The sequence below is a fragment of the Clinocottus analis genome, unplaced genomic scaffold (assembly GCF_023055335.1).
Source record: "Clinocottus analis isolate CAN_PGR_092001 unplaced genomic scaffold, fCliAna1.0.p SCAF_12, whole genome shotgun sequence".
Classification (NCBI taxonomy): Eukaryota; Metazoa; Chordata; class Actinopteri; order Perciformes; family Cottidae; genus Clinocottus; species Clinocottus analis.
Genome location: NW_027175843.1, coordinates 11,537,119 through 11,552,172, shown reverse-complemented (window position 1 = coordinate 11,552,172; position 15,054 = coordinate 11,537,119). Strand labels below are relative to the sequence as shown.

Genomic DNA, 15,054 nt, shown 5'->3' with positions numbered 1-15,054 from the left:
GACTTGGACCACCTATAGCTGCAAGACTATTGATTTATTTTGTATTAATATCATACATGTCAAGAAGTATATTAAAGGGGATTGAGTTTCTGAATAAACTGATATTTTAAGTGGGACCGTTAAACAGGTTATTGTGCGGTCTGTAGTTTGCCTATAGCTATGACATAAATGCAAATTAAGATTTAGCATACTGACTTTTGCACCGTACACACTTGGCCATATACTGCATGCTTTCCCATTTGAATACTTTTCGAATTATATTGTTTATCTTTAAAGTTGTGTCCTTCATATACGTTGTTCTAATTCCTATTTTGGCTGTATTTTACTATTGGAAACAGCTTTTAAGCACAGTCTTTAGAATGTATCCAGTATGGAGATATGCACAAGCTTTATGATACACCCTATTCTTTTTAGAATACACTATAATATATGATGAGAACAGACTCGTTTGGCTGATTCAACCATCGTGTGTGTGCAAGATGTTCCAACTGGACAGTACAGGAGCTCAATGTGTGAAAACACTTTGCAGGAGTTGACGGTAAATTCTCTCACAGCGTCAATCTACCTTGCTGCCACTGTCTGCGTGCGGCCCTCACTTTCTCCCTTCGAGCGGATTGGTAAGGGATCTATCGGATTACACTCTGATTGGTCTGCTCCGGCTCGTCAGGTGATACGTCAGCCCAGTTGCACTAACCATTACGCTTCCTTTCCCTCCCTCCTCGAATAACAGTGCTTTAGGATGCTGGAGCGGAGCAGTAGCGTATCATCAGGACCAGAAGTGTGAGTGGGATGGAGACACTGAGAGAGGTAGGCACAACAACGATGCTTTCTGTCTTCGAATGGCGTGTTCGATGCAGGTTGAGTGTCGCTTATCATGCGGAATACTTTTTTTTTTTTTCGTAATTTCTGCAATGTTTGCAGATTCGCCTTTCCGCAAGATAATAATCTGTCCTTTCTCATTTCCTTGTGCTCGTCGCATGTTTTCGAGTGTCCCGGTTATTGCGGGGCTTTGATCTCTGCCTTGCGGTTGTACCAGTCTGGGTCTTTAGTGATGCAGCTACTTTATGCTCAATCCCCGGTGAGCGCACACTGATCCCCGTCCTATTTACACGGACTGTTGCCTCTGCACTTGCGGCTAGAAATGCGTAGGTTGTTCAGGACGATGGGGAGGTGCAGGTGGCCAAGTTACACAGTGGCATATCAAACTTTAAACAGGCGTATTTTATTCATTTTAATGTCTTTTTCCCCCCTTAATCCCTCTTTTGCAGAGTGCTCGAGTCGTACCTCTTAAAATATGAGTAACTCTCTTTGTTTCACTCGAACATCTCTCAACTGCATCTCTATGGGTCCTGACGGTGCATGTGTGGATTTCTGACCTGAGTGTGTGTGTGTGTGTGTGTGTGTGTGTGTGTGTGTGTCTGTGTGTGTGTGTGTGTGTGTGTGTGTGTGTGTGTGTGTGTGTGTGCGTGTGTACGTGCGCGTGCGTGTGTGCAATTGTGTGAAATACCTTGTGAAGAAAACATGTATTGATAAAGTAATTCAAAAAGTGTCCTTGTATTAGGCTTGACAAATAATAGCATACGATTTAAAGAGATCATTCACTAAATAAAATGGTCCTTTCGGTCTTTTCCTCAATTGTCAGTTCATAAAATTATTATTTTTTATTTAGTATTATGTATTATAGATACATAATACATTATTCTCATTGAGTCAGACACTTAAGCTCAGTTGCAATATAACCCATCTGAAATACAAAATATCTTACGCTTTCTATTCTTGTCAGATGATCATGATGTTTTGTATAATGAAGTTTTCAGTATTAAGTTAAGTCGTAACTTGTTTTGCATCCTTAATATGTATTGTGGTTGGCCCAACATGAAAATGTTATGTATTGTACATATATCTGAAGTTAGACACAAAACAATTTGTTAAACGCCATTTTTAATTAATCATTTTTAAAAACAATGTTTAGCATCTTTTTTTATACACAACTTTATTTTCTCATTATCACTATTTGACTCCAGCCATTGTCCCAGTTATTTAACCATATGGCAAACCATGTGAGGATGTCATGAGCAAGCTCTCTAGTAGAGCTGTGTTTTCTTTTTTCTTCCTGCGATTAGTTGGACATTTTAGATCAATATCTGGAACAAGCTAATCTCCTTCTCGTTTAACCACACGATGGTTTCCATTACATGTTCATCAGCCGGTACAGTAAGTCACATTATGTGCCAGACTGCTTGTGTGTCCAGACGCATATGTATATTTATTTAGTTTGCTGGAGAGCTTGTACTAATACTATAACTCTCATGTCCATGTCTGTGTCCTGCTTGCTTTGATGGCGCTCACTAATCACATTTCTGCAAGGTGTAATTAGTCGAGTGGGTCCAAAGCCTTAATCCCTGGTTTAGGTGTACGGTTTGCTTAATCAGTGGTGCTTTTCTTGTTACACTGGGCTTATAATCAGCAGTTATTTAGGTGTTTTTTAATTTATTTTGTACGTAGCTTGTGTTTTGAAATAATGACAGCAGCAGATTAAACCTTATATCCAGAATACGTCTTGTCCATTTAGGTCTATAACGGATATTGTTATCATGTACACACATTAGTGCAACACTCACTTTTCCAAAACTGCCTACATTGGCTAGCTAATAATAGGTTCACATGTGCACAGCTTTTTTTCTTCTGGCAGCTCTTTCTCTTCTTTACTTACAAATGTATAACACCTCCAGACCTATTTGAGAATGGCAAAATGCCAGTATGTATGGCAACAACTGATAGAACGTCTCCTACTGACTTAATATTAAAAAATGATGAGAAGCATTAGTATTGTGACTTAAGCATATTTGCGGTAAGTACTTTGTAAGTAATTGTTGTCACAAGCCGGTTGGTAAAGTCGGCTGATGGAGTTTTTGTCCAAATTGGTCGTCTAGATGGGAGGCGAACAGTAGATGCCCTTTTGGAGCATCCTTTGAGTAGGTGCTGCCTCTCATTTTAGCCTCCAGGCTTACAAAGCAGGTTGTTTCCGGGCTTCACCTTTGCTGTCATTCCTTTCAGATGAGCCTTAAAGGACAGAGGCCTGTCAAAGGTCACTCCCAGATAGGTTGGGCTGGCTTGTTTTAGCTTGAGCCCGCTCAGTTGAATGTTGGCAGCTTTTGGAGGTGAATACACCAGAGACGGTTTTTGAATGCTTGGTTTATATTTAAGAATGATTGTGTTAAAAAAAAAAACTTGCTTCATACTCTGCTAACATTATATGAACTATGCAGTTGTGTTTTCTTAGATTGAAGTAAGACAGAGAAATGCTGCAAAACTGCTAACAAAATGTGTTCTACTTACAAAATAATCATAAACTTGCTATTGCAATAAAAGTTATATAACAGAGTGAGAGGGATGTCAATAAAAGTCCGCACACTACACACCCCCATAGTGCTGATAAAAGGTCTAATCAGCCAAAATAACTGAAAATACATTGTACAGAGCCTGGAGCTGTTCATCATTCCTGTGACACGGCGATGAAGCGCTTGTAGACGAGTAGGTATGTAGCTCCTACAGCTGCTGTGCAGTCCTCAAATTTGGTCACGTATGTTGAAATTTTATAATAATAATACATTTTATTTCTATAGGGCTTTCAAACTTTCTCAATGCACTTTACATGGTAAAAGCAAACAATAAAAGCAATAGCAATGTACACAAGAGAGATGACTTAACAGTAAGAAACAAAACAAAAACATAGTTAATGAGCATCACCAGTTAAAAACAGGTTTCAATAAATTAGTTCCAAGTGCTGTTTTGAATGAGTGATGGAGAAGGAATGAAATGAAATGTAAGGAGTGTTTGAGATGCTGGAGGAGAGAGTTACAGTAGTCCAGTCAAGAGGGTTGATGAAGGCGTGCATGAGTGTTTCAGCAGCTGAGGAGGAGAGGGAGATTATTTGTGCATTATGCATTTGTGAATATGCTACAGTATATCTTTCTGTATTTCCATATTGCAGCAGTGCCCGGGTTCCAATGGTCCAGTATCTTTTAATTCCCTACCCTAATGTGCAATAAGAGACACCGGTTTAAATGACATGGGGCTTTTTCCATCAGAATATTATGATTGATAAAGTTGGCTTATAAACATTGAGAATCTGCTCCATTCGTAACAGTGTCTGTTTTATGATTGACTTTTATGAAACATACTGCGTCTTTAATGTTGTAGCTTGCTATCTATATCAACTAACACTAATTATTATTGATTCATTTGACAATGGTTTTGTCTATTTAATGTTAGGAAATTGTTTAACATTATCTTTAAAGTTGTATAGTGACATTTTGTAAGCCCCGAGCCTCTTTTTAGGTTTCTGCTTGAAAATGACATACTCAAACCAAAACGGGTGTGTCTCTGCAACCACTAGAGCTATTTGAATAATCTTGGAGTTAATAAACAAGTATAATGTTAAATTTTGCTCAGATGTGTAAATATCAGTCTATGTGTTACTGGCTAAGATGAAGATGACACACAGTGTGTAATGTAAAGTTTTCAGGTCCGCCCAGAAAAAAAAAAAACTTTTAGCATGATTTTTAACTTGAAATGATGCATTCATAAGCTTTAAACTTCTCACAAATCCTACCTCAAAGTTTTAACATAATTTTTGCATTGTTTTACTTTGATAAAGTGAAGCAGAACAAAGTTAGAGAGGATTTAGTACAGAAAAAAGTCAGGCGAGGGCTCACATTTGGTAACATTCATTCGGAGAAGAAAAAAGAAAAAAAATTCAGATTTTTTTTAATTTAATTTTTTTTAAATTCATAAAACAACCTATATTTCCCTTTAAAATAAAACAAGCACACACATCATATTAACAATTATCAAACTGCAAAACACAGGTAAGCAGTATTTGCAGATTGTACAGCAATAAAGAGATTCATGTTTCTGTGCTCTTTGGCTCATATCTCCCTGGTTCTTTGAGGTGGAAGCATTTTGAAGGCATGTCTGGAATCTGTGTGGAATTGTCTTGTTTTTTTCTGATAGCACCAAGCTAAGGGTTGCTGGTTTTGGAAACAGGCTGATTTTGGCCTGATTTTGGGCTTTTTTTGTTTTATACTTTTATGATTATCTTTCTTTCTGTTTGAGTTTTTTTTAAATGGATGACTGATTCTTGTAGCAAAGGCTTTGGTTTTGTTGTATTTGCAAAAAATATGTAAAACACCTATATATGGGTGCCATGGTTTTTAAAAGGCAATAAATAAGACAATGGAAAAACACTTAAACAATGAATTGACTGGAGACTGTATTGTATTATGCACAGTGTTGGGTCAACACTATCAGTTATCATATATATTGACATAAAACAGTACTTGTTCATATTGATTATCAAATAATGAGTTCCAGGCAATTTGCAAAGATAGTTTGTATTGTTTTGTCATTAAATGTGGTGTACTTATTTAAGGACCCTGCCCTACCATGTGGGTGGAGGTAGAAGGAAGCAATAAGAGAAGTATGCATATATAGGCTTGGAGGGAGAATTAAAAGGATGAAAGGAAGCATGCAAGGATGAATTGGCATAGGGATGGTTGACGTTGGAAGATTCAAGTGTAAAGGCTTAGGCAAGAGAGGAGGGGTGTACATAGACTCGATAGGTGATTAGAAGTGGTCGAGGTGAGGCCTGCTCCTGAACCTAAATAAAAGTCAGACAGACAGTATGTCGACTTCATAATCCTATTTAGATGCAGAGTAAAATGTCTGAATGTTGTTTACTACAAGCTGTTTGCTCTTACGCTGGAGAACATATTAAGAGATTTTAGTCCTGGGAAAATACCCAAAATGGTTCAGAAGTGATGATTAGTCCACTTGCCGAATTATCAGTTGGCATTAAAACTGTGCTATTCCCATTTCTGTGTCTTGAAGAACCCCAGGCGATTACCCACTCCTCCCATATGACACACTTAAACAGGCTTTCCAATAATAAAGCAGATTTCTTCTTAGTTTCCAAACTGCTGATCTTTCCAGTGAAATGAATAAAGTTGTCAAAATGCTATTAAGTTATGTGTCTTTAATTGTTCAATTATGGCATATTCTATGACATATCCAATGTTTGTTTGATAGTTAGAAATGCAGCTGTTATACCATCTTCATGCTACTTTCACCAAAGCATCATGTTGCAGAAAAAGTGGGAATGAAACAATTGTATTTCCTGTATAAAGGTATGATGTATAGCATTTACCTGCTATAAAGTATTTACTGCATCCAAATATGCTCGCAGCTTAAATCTGTCTGATCCTTCTACACACATACTGTATTTACTTTTCATATTCAATCTTTAAGATGGCGCTGGAGCAGCCTCCAGCTTTAGTTAGTTTTTTTTTCTTATTAATAATTAGACTTTTCTCACTTATGGGAATGCAGTGAAAACTATTTAAGACATCACAATGTTAAATGTGATTTTGTATATCGGCTGATTTTATTTGGTCTTATGGCCTTTGCTTGATTCTACTATTGCTGTGTAGTAATAGTAATACTTATTATGATTATGAAAACATCAATAATAATAACAATAAACCTCACTGAATAATGATAACAATAATGAAATCAGTACCCATACTCGCAGCACACACATATACTGGCCTTGATTTCATTAAAATAAGCTTCTCCGGATCGTCTCCACATGTAGTGTAACCTCACTGTGGGTTCTATGTGTTTTGGGCAAAACCAAATTGCCCTGGAAGCAAACTCTCAGCGGTGCTGGGGGGTTAACAATTATATCACACTTTTATTATTTCAATTCTATTAGACAGTCACTGACGTCAACATTTAACTTATTACAACTAAGTTATACCTAACCTGCAAACAAGTAATAAGCTGACTCTCTACATAAAATTCATAAAATCAAGTTTAAAGTAAGACGAAAGAATGCATGGAAAATGAAACCCACTGAAATTGTTTCGATGATTTCCAACAGTTCAGGAATAATACAAATACAATGAAAAAAATAATAATAATTACCCATATTTGCAGCATGAAAAAAGGGGTTTACATTTTGGATGATTACAATAAGTATTTTCAATAAGACACTGCTTTTAACTGGCTTAATATTTATTCAACCCACATTCATACAGTCAGTATTCAGCGACATTGAGTTACAATTCCCAACCTTATTAGAGGAATGAGTGTGAACTGCAGCTTGTTGTAGTTTGACTTGATTTCCCCAGTGACCAGCAGGCCAAACCATTTTATTGCTGTGACAAAAAGGGCCCTGGATAAGTTCTGCAGGAGCCATGACCCTCAAATGACAAAGCAGCTTTTAACAATGGTCCCGCTCCTGCCCAGAGCTATCTTGTCTCTTATTAAAGCTTAAACATAAGCTTTGTCTTTTCTGCAGAAAGAGCAGAGCAGTAATAGATGATAGTTTGTAGTATTATTGACTTTGTGTGGTTTTGTCTCTAAAATACAGTGTCGACAGACTAAATCGTCTAAATCTATGATTCTCTTTTTATTTTTGTTTCATTGTAATTTGTGTAACAGAGTCAAAGTGCTATTATATTTTGGTTTAATTAATTAAATTGTGTTGTTGGTGAATGCCCTATAAAGACAATACTGGAATAATACATCACAACATAAATACTAATTTTATTACAACTACGACTGTAAAAACAATTTTGAAAAAACATTTAGTCCACTCTGCAACTAATGCTGTTTCTGACTCATTTATGTTGCTTCTGGCTGTTTCTAGTAGAGCTGGTACAGTAAGATACTCTGTAGTCGACCATAACAGAGCTGTGTTGTAATCCTTTAACGTAGCGCTCTCTGACTGACAGTCTGTCTCAGTCAGCTGAGCAACTTCATAGTCTGTAACCGTCTTTGAGCTCAGCCCAAATCTGATTTATTTTCCTCACGCTTCTACAATTCTGAGTGCCTCAAAAACCAACTTGTACATTCAGAGGTAACAAATGGCTCTAATTGAGAAAAATGGGCCAACCCCCCCAAAAAAAGCTGAAATAGCAACATCTTTCTCTATCTACAAATAAACGCTCCAAAATGACCTTTGAAGGTAAAAACAGCCATCTAGAATAAAATGTATGTTATACAGCTGCACTATAGATATGTATGTTAGGAAACCTGTGATATTGAGAGATTCATTTTCTACACTATTCATTTTGAATTTTGACAATATAAGCACATGTAATCATGTTTATAAATGCAGTTCAGTAAATGTGTAAAAGATGCAAGCTTGTTGTCTTATACGTATAATTGCAGAAGGCCTCTGTTAGATAAAGGCACAGTTTAATCTGATGCCGTATGTGATTTTTCAAAGTCAGATCTCTTTGCCAGAGACTATTCCCTCTGGAGCACTGAGGGTCTCCTCATTTAAACTCCCACTGAAGTCCCAATGCTGTACACACTATCTGAGTATGCAAAAAGGTAAACTAGTATTAGCAAAGACTTTTACTCATTACATCATCCCTGCCCATCCTGATTTCACTAAATTTGTTGTTGTTTTTATTTCATTTTACAAAGTAGAATATTGGCATATTTGTACCTAGCCTGTTCTTCTATTTAGTGCCACAATTGTTGGCCAAAAGTTTCAACAGAGTATTAACTGAACTAAATATCAGGTCTCATTCATTCAAGAAAATGTAACAGAACTACTCGACATTGCCTTTCCCTCTTGTCACTGGTTTGTACTATTGCCGAAAGGCATATATATATATATATATATATATATATATATATATATATATATATATATATATATATATAATTATTTTGCTGTGTGTTTGATGATGAGTAAGAACGCTACAGCTGTGAACGTGGCAGTGGAATATGTATTCAGTTTGATTTGTGAATAAATGAAGAGGGGTAGCCTTGCTCTGCTTCTTAAAAAACTCTTTCATGTCTTAACTGTTTAACTGATAGCATTAATTTGTAACAATTTGTATTGTCAGTTAACAGTTTAAAGGTTAATCATTCATATTCTTACTGTATATCTAATAGCCACCTTTTTTTAAGGGTGACCTTTGAGTCATTAAATGTTAAAGTTGTCCCGTTCACATCTGTCTCTCTTTCCTCTAGATGCTGTATATGATGATAATATAATGTTTTGACTTTATATATTCCTGCAGCGCTAAGACAAATGTAAGACCATCTGTGAAGACAAAAAGTGTTAAAAGTGCTAAAATGTAAAAAATCACAGGTGCTGTTATGTGCACATTATAAAGCAGGTGCAGAACATTTTTTTGTTACTATGCACAAAAATGCTGGACAAAAGACAAAATGTATCAGGATGTCATGCATAAAGAAGACATACTCATATCAACAACAACCGTAAAATGCTGAACATGTTGTGCGAGTTTGCATATTATAGTTCATTTGAGTTGTTGGGTTAGCCTCAATTAAAGAGCATGTGTCTTAAAAACATGCATTTGCAATACAAAAGAGAGTAAGATTGTGCCTTTCTTTATCCATATTTAAAGCTCTGTCATCTCGGCCAAAATGGAAAAACAAAACAAATCTGTCCAAGTCGAGCTTGTCAGAGAGAATATGATTTTTTTTATGCTTGGAAAAAAAAGTGGATTAATTTACTTTGTGTGTTATTTGTGGCAGTGTTCTGTGTGTTTCAGTCTTTATAATGACATTAATGTCAGAAACATAGGCCGAGCCTTTGATGCTTTGCCCTGCACTATAACCAGAACAAAGAAGTCTTCTGAATCCCTCCCACTTGATCCAGGGCAGTTATCACAGAAAATATGATGACTGATGCCTGTGATATCAGTGCTATACTCTCTCTGTCTCTGTCTCTGTCTTTGTCTCTCTCTCTCTCTCTCTCTCTCTCTCTCTCTCTCTCTCTCTCTCTCTCTCTCTCTCTCTCGCTCTCTCTCTCTCTCTCTCGCACTGAGCATCAGGACAGCCTGCAAAGGTGACACTGCACCAGCACTTTGCACAAAGCAGTGCACAGCCTGCCTGGAATTGATATTCCTCAAAATCCCCAGCCAATCACTGGAGTGGGGGCCTCGTCGGTGACTGCAGAAAACGTGTGAGGCATAGCTCAGTAGGATGACAAGTACTTCAGTCCTGAAACATACAATATGATGTGCTTTAAGCATAACTTTAATTCTAACTTGTATTTTGTTGAACAGGTGGATGGGTGTCCTGCATCTATATATCCTGAAGCACTAAAGCTGTCAGTGCAGTAGCTGCTTGGAAAAGATATTTTAGTTGAAACTTGAGTTAAATAGAAACATTTTAGCCAAAGGAATTGAAAAGAGCCAACTATTCGATCATTCCCCAATGCCTTCCTCCAGCACTTTTGTACTTGTTATTCTGTTAGTCTGAAAAACTCTTGGGAAGTTAATATTGCATTTCTTTTGCTTAAGCTTCATAAAAACTTTTTCACCTTATCACCTTAATATTTCCATTTGATGTTTTTTTTGTATTTTATTTTTTGCAGTAATATGACACTTTGAGATTTTCTTCAACAGAATAATTTACTATATGGGAGGTATTCTCTTCCCTCAGAGGAGAGAAAATGTTGACTCCTTTGCAACTTGCCAGGCAACATCTGTTTCGTGATGTGTTGGGAGAGCTCTCGTGTTAGACGAGCTTAATGAGAACACGTGATTGAGATCAACTGTGACCATTTGCTGGAGCATCGTCTCAAGATGAAATATATGGGTTGAATGGGTTGAAGCCAAATATAAATTATTTTTTGTAAACAGGATATTTTTTCCAAGCCAAAGCTATCATGGGGAATGATTGCTTGAGACCAACCTGGAGTCTCAAGTAAAATTACATTTCTACAGCCTAGTCATGTAGTGCAGACTGCAGGAAATAACATGACAGATCAAATAATTATTAATTTACATATTCAGCACATTCAAATGTAAAAAAGGCATGAACAAGTCTGTGACCAATTGAGGGAAATTATGTTAAAAGCTATTTGACAGGAGAAACAAAAAAAGTATTGTAAAACATTGGCAGTTAAACATTGCACATTATTTTGTTTTTAGGAGTCTTCTACGAAAAGAAGCTTCGGAACATTTACTACAGAATTCCTTCAGGACTGTAGATATGTGTAGAGATGAAAGCATATGTTTAAATGTATCACAGGAATGTATAGGTAAGTGTTGAAAGTATGTAATTCATACAAAAAGTGAACATCGAATCATAAATGAGAACAACAAATATTGGGCCAGTGGGTGCAGCAGTATGCGAGTTACACCAGTCAGACAGACAGAAACAGATGTGCAGACGCACATACGGGACCAAATTTCCAAACTGGAGATGATAATGACAATAACAACTTAACAAAAACTGACTAAAACACATAGATGAATGTATGCGCCTTCCCCACTTCCTGTTTTTAAGAGCTCTGATTTAGAGGGCACATCCACTTTGTCAAGATGATCCACCAGCCAAACTTAACCTTTTACAATGTTGAAAGACAACTTTGACCTCGCTAGACTAGCTGTTTTTAACTAACTGTCTTTTTTTCTAAGCTTAACATGGATTGGACTGATCGGCACTGAGCACACACCTCTACTAACTTACATGAAGAATTGTTTTTTTAATGTAGTTTACTCCTCCAGTTCAATCAGTTCCATAAAGTTCGAGTTGGAATTTAAATTTTGTTTGGAAATGTTGTGCTACTTCACTGTTGTCTCTGAGGTGTAGACAATTCAAGAAGCAATATTCCACTTAGCACTTTTAATTGAAAAAAGATTCAAAGCAATCATGTTCTTCAGTATTCTTTTTGATCCTGTGCCAGGCATATTAATCTGAACCGGTCCCAGTGGGATCCTACAGGATGGGTTGAAGAGACAGGGTGATGTTGGTTTGGTTCAGCATCACACACTAAAGCACCAACTATCCTGTATTTGCAGCTATGGTTACCAGTTCAATGCATTTTAATTCTGAGTGTGCCCAGCCCCAAAAGGTGAGTGCTTTTGATTGCACATGTAGTCCACAATATATATATATATATATATATATATATATATATATATATATATATATATATATATATATATATATATATATATATATATATATATATAGTTGTGTAGATTACATTAGCAGGTCTAACCACAATGTAAGCTGTCTTTTCTATGCTGCAAATATTCTCTGTGCATTTTCTAAATGTTCTGATTTATAATGTTTCCTGTCTGTTTGACCTGCTTTGGCTTTGCAATCAAAGCATTACATTTGATGTACAACATCACTCCAGTCAGAGACTGCAGCACTGCACTGTGGCTCTGTGTGCACAACATGGACATTTTTCATTTAATTGAGGCTACAAATTACTAACTTGTGCGCACAAATGAATCGAAACCTGGGAACGATTTTTATTACACTGAGAAAAAAATATATACATTTTAATTGTGGCCTCATTAAAATATATTTTTTTTCTCTATGGCCACTCCCGAGCTCCGTACTGCAGTGAGAGGTTTGATTGAAAATTGATTTTCAGTTAATGGGAAATTTCTTACAGCGCACAGTTATGATGTAGATGCTTCTGCACAGGGAGGTCGATCTTAAGTTATCATGCAAGTAGTCTTTCTGTGACTGGAAAAATATATATAAAGGAGATACTGGACACTTAAATCACAGCACTCTGTTTCAACCAGGCTACTTTGAAATCCAGAGCCAGCAAGGCACTGTTTATATTTGCTGTGTCTTTTAACATAAATTGCACTGGATAAATATATATATATATATATATATATATATATATATATATATATATATATATATATATATATATATATATATAGCAGGTCTAACCAAGATGCCACTTTGAGGATGGTACATGCCTGTAATGAGCCCAACTGAGGATAATATGGTGGAAAGAAAACTGCATTTACCTGCTGTAGCGTCCTCATTAGCATGGCCTTGCCTGTTCGAGAGGTTATGAAGTCATATTGTAACCATCATATAACAAGCTTACCTTTAGTCGGACACCTCAAATAAAACTTTTCAAATACATTTCTTCAATTGTGTTATAAGCAGCCAAGAAATGTGGCATCAAAATGAAACAGTGAACCCAATTAATTTATGGTGGATTTACTAATCTCTAATTTATGACTATACTTGTTTTACCAGCATGGTGTCGTGCTGTCTATTATCATATGGTATATTTGCAATCCTACCAGAATAAATATGTTGTCAAAATGAACTGGATGTACATTATGCTCCTTGTTGTTCCATACCATCATGTCTTGTTAGCGTCACTAATGATGTCTGATGGGGACCGCCGTTTGAAAGATAAAGGCTAATTACTCTGTGTCCAAGTGCTCAAAGACATGAATCCTTTCTGCAATGTCGTCCTTTGTATTCAAGAGAGTACCTACGGCTCCTCGTTTCCCTCTGAAATTGCTTTGTAGAAGGGCAATGTTTCAGGACAAAGTAGAGATAAAAGTTTTTTTGTTTGTACTGGACTGAGCATGAAAGGATTTTGCTCAGAGGGAAGTCAAATAATGTATCATGTTCATTAAGTACTAGGGCTGCAACTACTGACCTATTATGGATTGGATGCAGTCCTTTTCAATAAATAAGCTGAACAAATGTCACAAATACTTTTTCACATTACAAGATGTTTCTTTCACTTTCTCAAATGTACTAATTGAGATTTTAAAAGTTTAGCAACCCTGGAGTGTTATCCATGTTGAAATGTACTTAAAAGTAGTCAAAAGGTTATTATATTATATAGAACAATAAAGTAGGTTTACATGAACACAACATACATCTTTCTATTTTAAGTTTGTTACAAGCAAGTTAAAATAAAAATAGTGTTGTTGGGGGACATGTGTGTCTCACTGACATCTATCATTTTTTGCTTTTGCACTTGCAATTTTTTTTAAAGGCTCACTATGCCCAGCAGTATGTGCCATTCAAATAGCAAAACATCAATGTGAAAACAGAGAAAATCTGCAATTGAATCTGGTGAGGCTTTCTTCCATAACTCTGTTTCAAATTATGTGTTGTGAAGTAAACCTGAAAAGCAGTGTTTTTTCCTGCTTTAACATCATGGTTACACTCGGCGGGAAAAATCTAACTCAGTACGATGTGACTTAATTGTGATTCCTGCCCTGCATAATTTAAAAAGTTGTACAGCAACGCACAATTGTGTGTCTGTTGGGTTTGAGTGTGTGTCAGTGTTTGTGTGGGTGATGAGAGAGAGAGAGAGAGGGAGAGAGAGAGAGAGAGAGAGAGAGAGAGAGAGAGAGGCAGGTTTGCTGTGTCAGTACCGATATTAGCTTGCGTGATGTGTGTTCAAGTTAGTGAATTTTCTTACTTTGCATCCATGAAATTGTGTAGGTTATATTGCTTCTTTCTGTGTAAGTCTTCAGTATAACACTGGAGCAATTGGTGGCGGGTCTACTGGATTGCCACTGGATTTGTTGCACACTGAATACTAATTGGTGAAGATGTGTTCGTAAAGTGAAGTAGCATGTACAAATAAGCCATGCAATTCTGTTTAAAATAAATATCTTAGAATTAAGAGTCCACATTCAAGCACCAGTTCAGCAACCCTTAGAAAAACCTTTTAGGTTTGACTGTACTTTATTTGTAGAAGCTCAACAGCTCCATTTGCCACTGGCCTTTATCTTGAAGCCTTACTGTCCGTTTGGAAAGACGACCACAGGGTTCAGGAAAACTTTGTTTCGACTTGATCAGGCTTTGTAACCTGAGTAAGATTGCTCTATTTGAGCTGGCCTAGGATTAATTGTGTTTTTTTTCCTGTAACTGTTGATTATTTCATGCAGAGTTTTTATCTTCCTAAGCTTAGCTTGTGGATTAGCTTGTGGTTTATAAATAATATTCACTCAATGTCACTTGCTGCAACACCTTGTTATTTGAACAAGAGAAGCGAGGTACAGAGGTAGCACATGCAGTGTAAAGTGGGTTCAGGGCACATTTTGCTCACAGATTTGTTTTTAGTCTGCTTTTGTATTAATGGCGGTTTGGTCTTGAAGAAACGTGATTAAACATTCACCCAAAACATGGGCTTCTCTTTTGTCTTTGCCTTTTCTACTCTGATGTTCCAACCGTGTTGGAACAAAATATAATGTTAGA

At 36.5% G+C, this 15,054-nt stretch overlaps 1 protein-coding gene across 1 annotated transcript in view; it reads left to right on the top strand.

Moving 5' to 3' along the window:
• Positions 1–516: 516 nt before the first annotated feature.
• Positions 517–15,054, top strand: part of b3galt1b (UDP-Gal:betaGlcNAc beta 1,3-galactosyltransferase, polypeptide 1b) — a 36,782-nt gene continuing 22,244 nt past the window's right edge. Inside the window, exons 1-2 of the mRNA XM_068572697.1 lie at positions 517–617; positions 731–807. The gene's annotated coding sequence lies outside the window, so the exon portion shown is untranslated. The remainder of the gene's footprint in view (positions 618–730; positions 808–15,054) is intronic.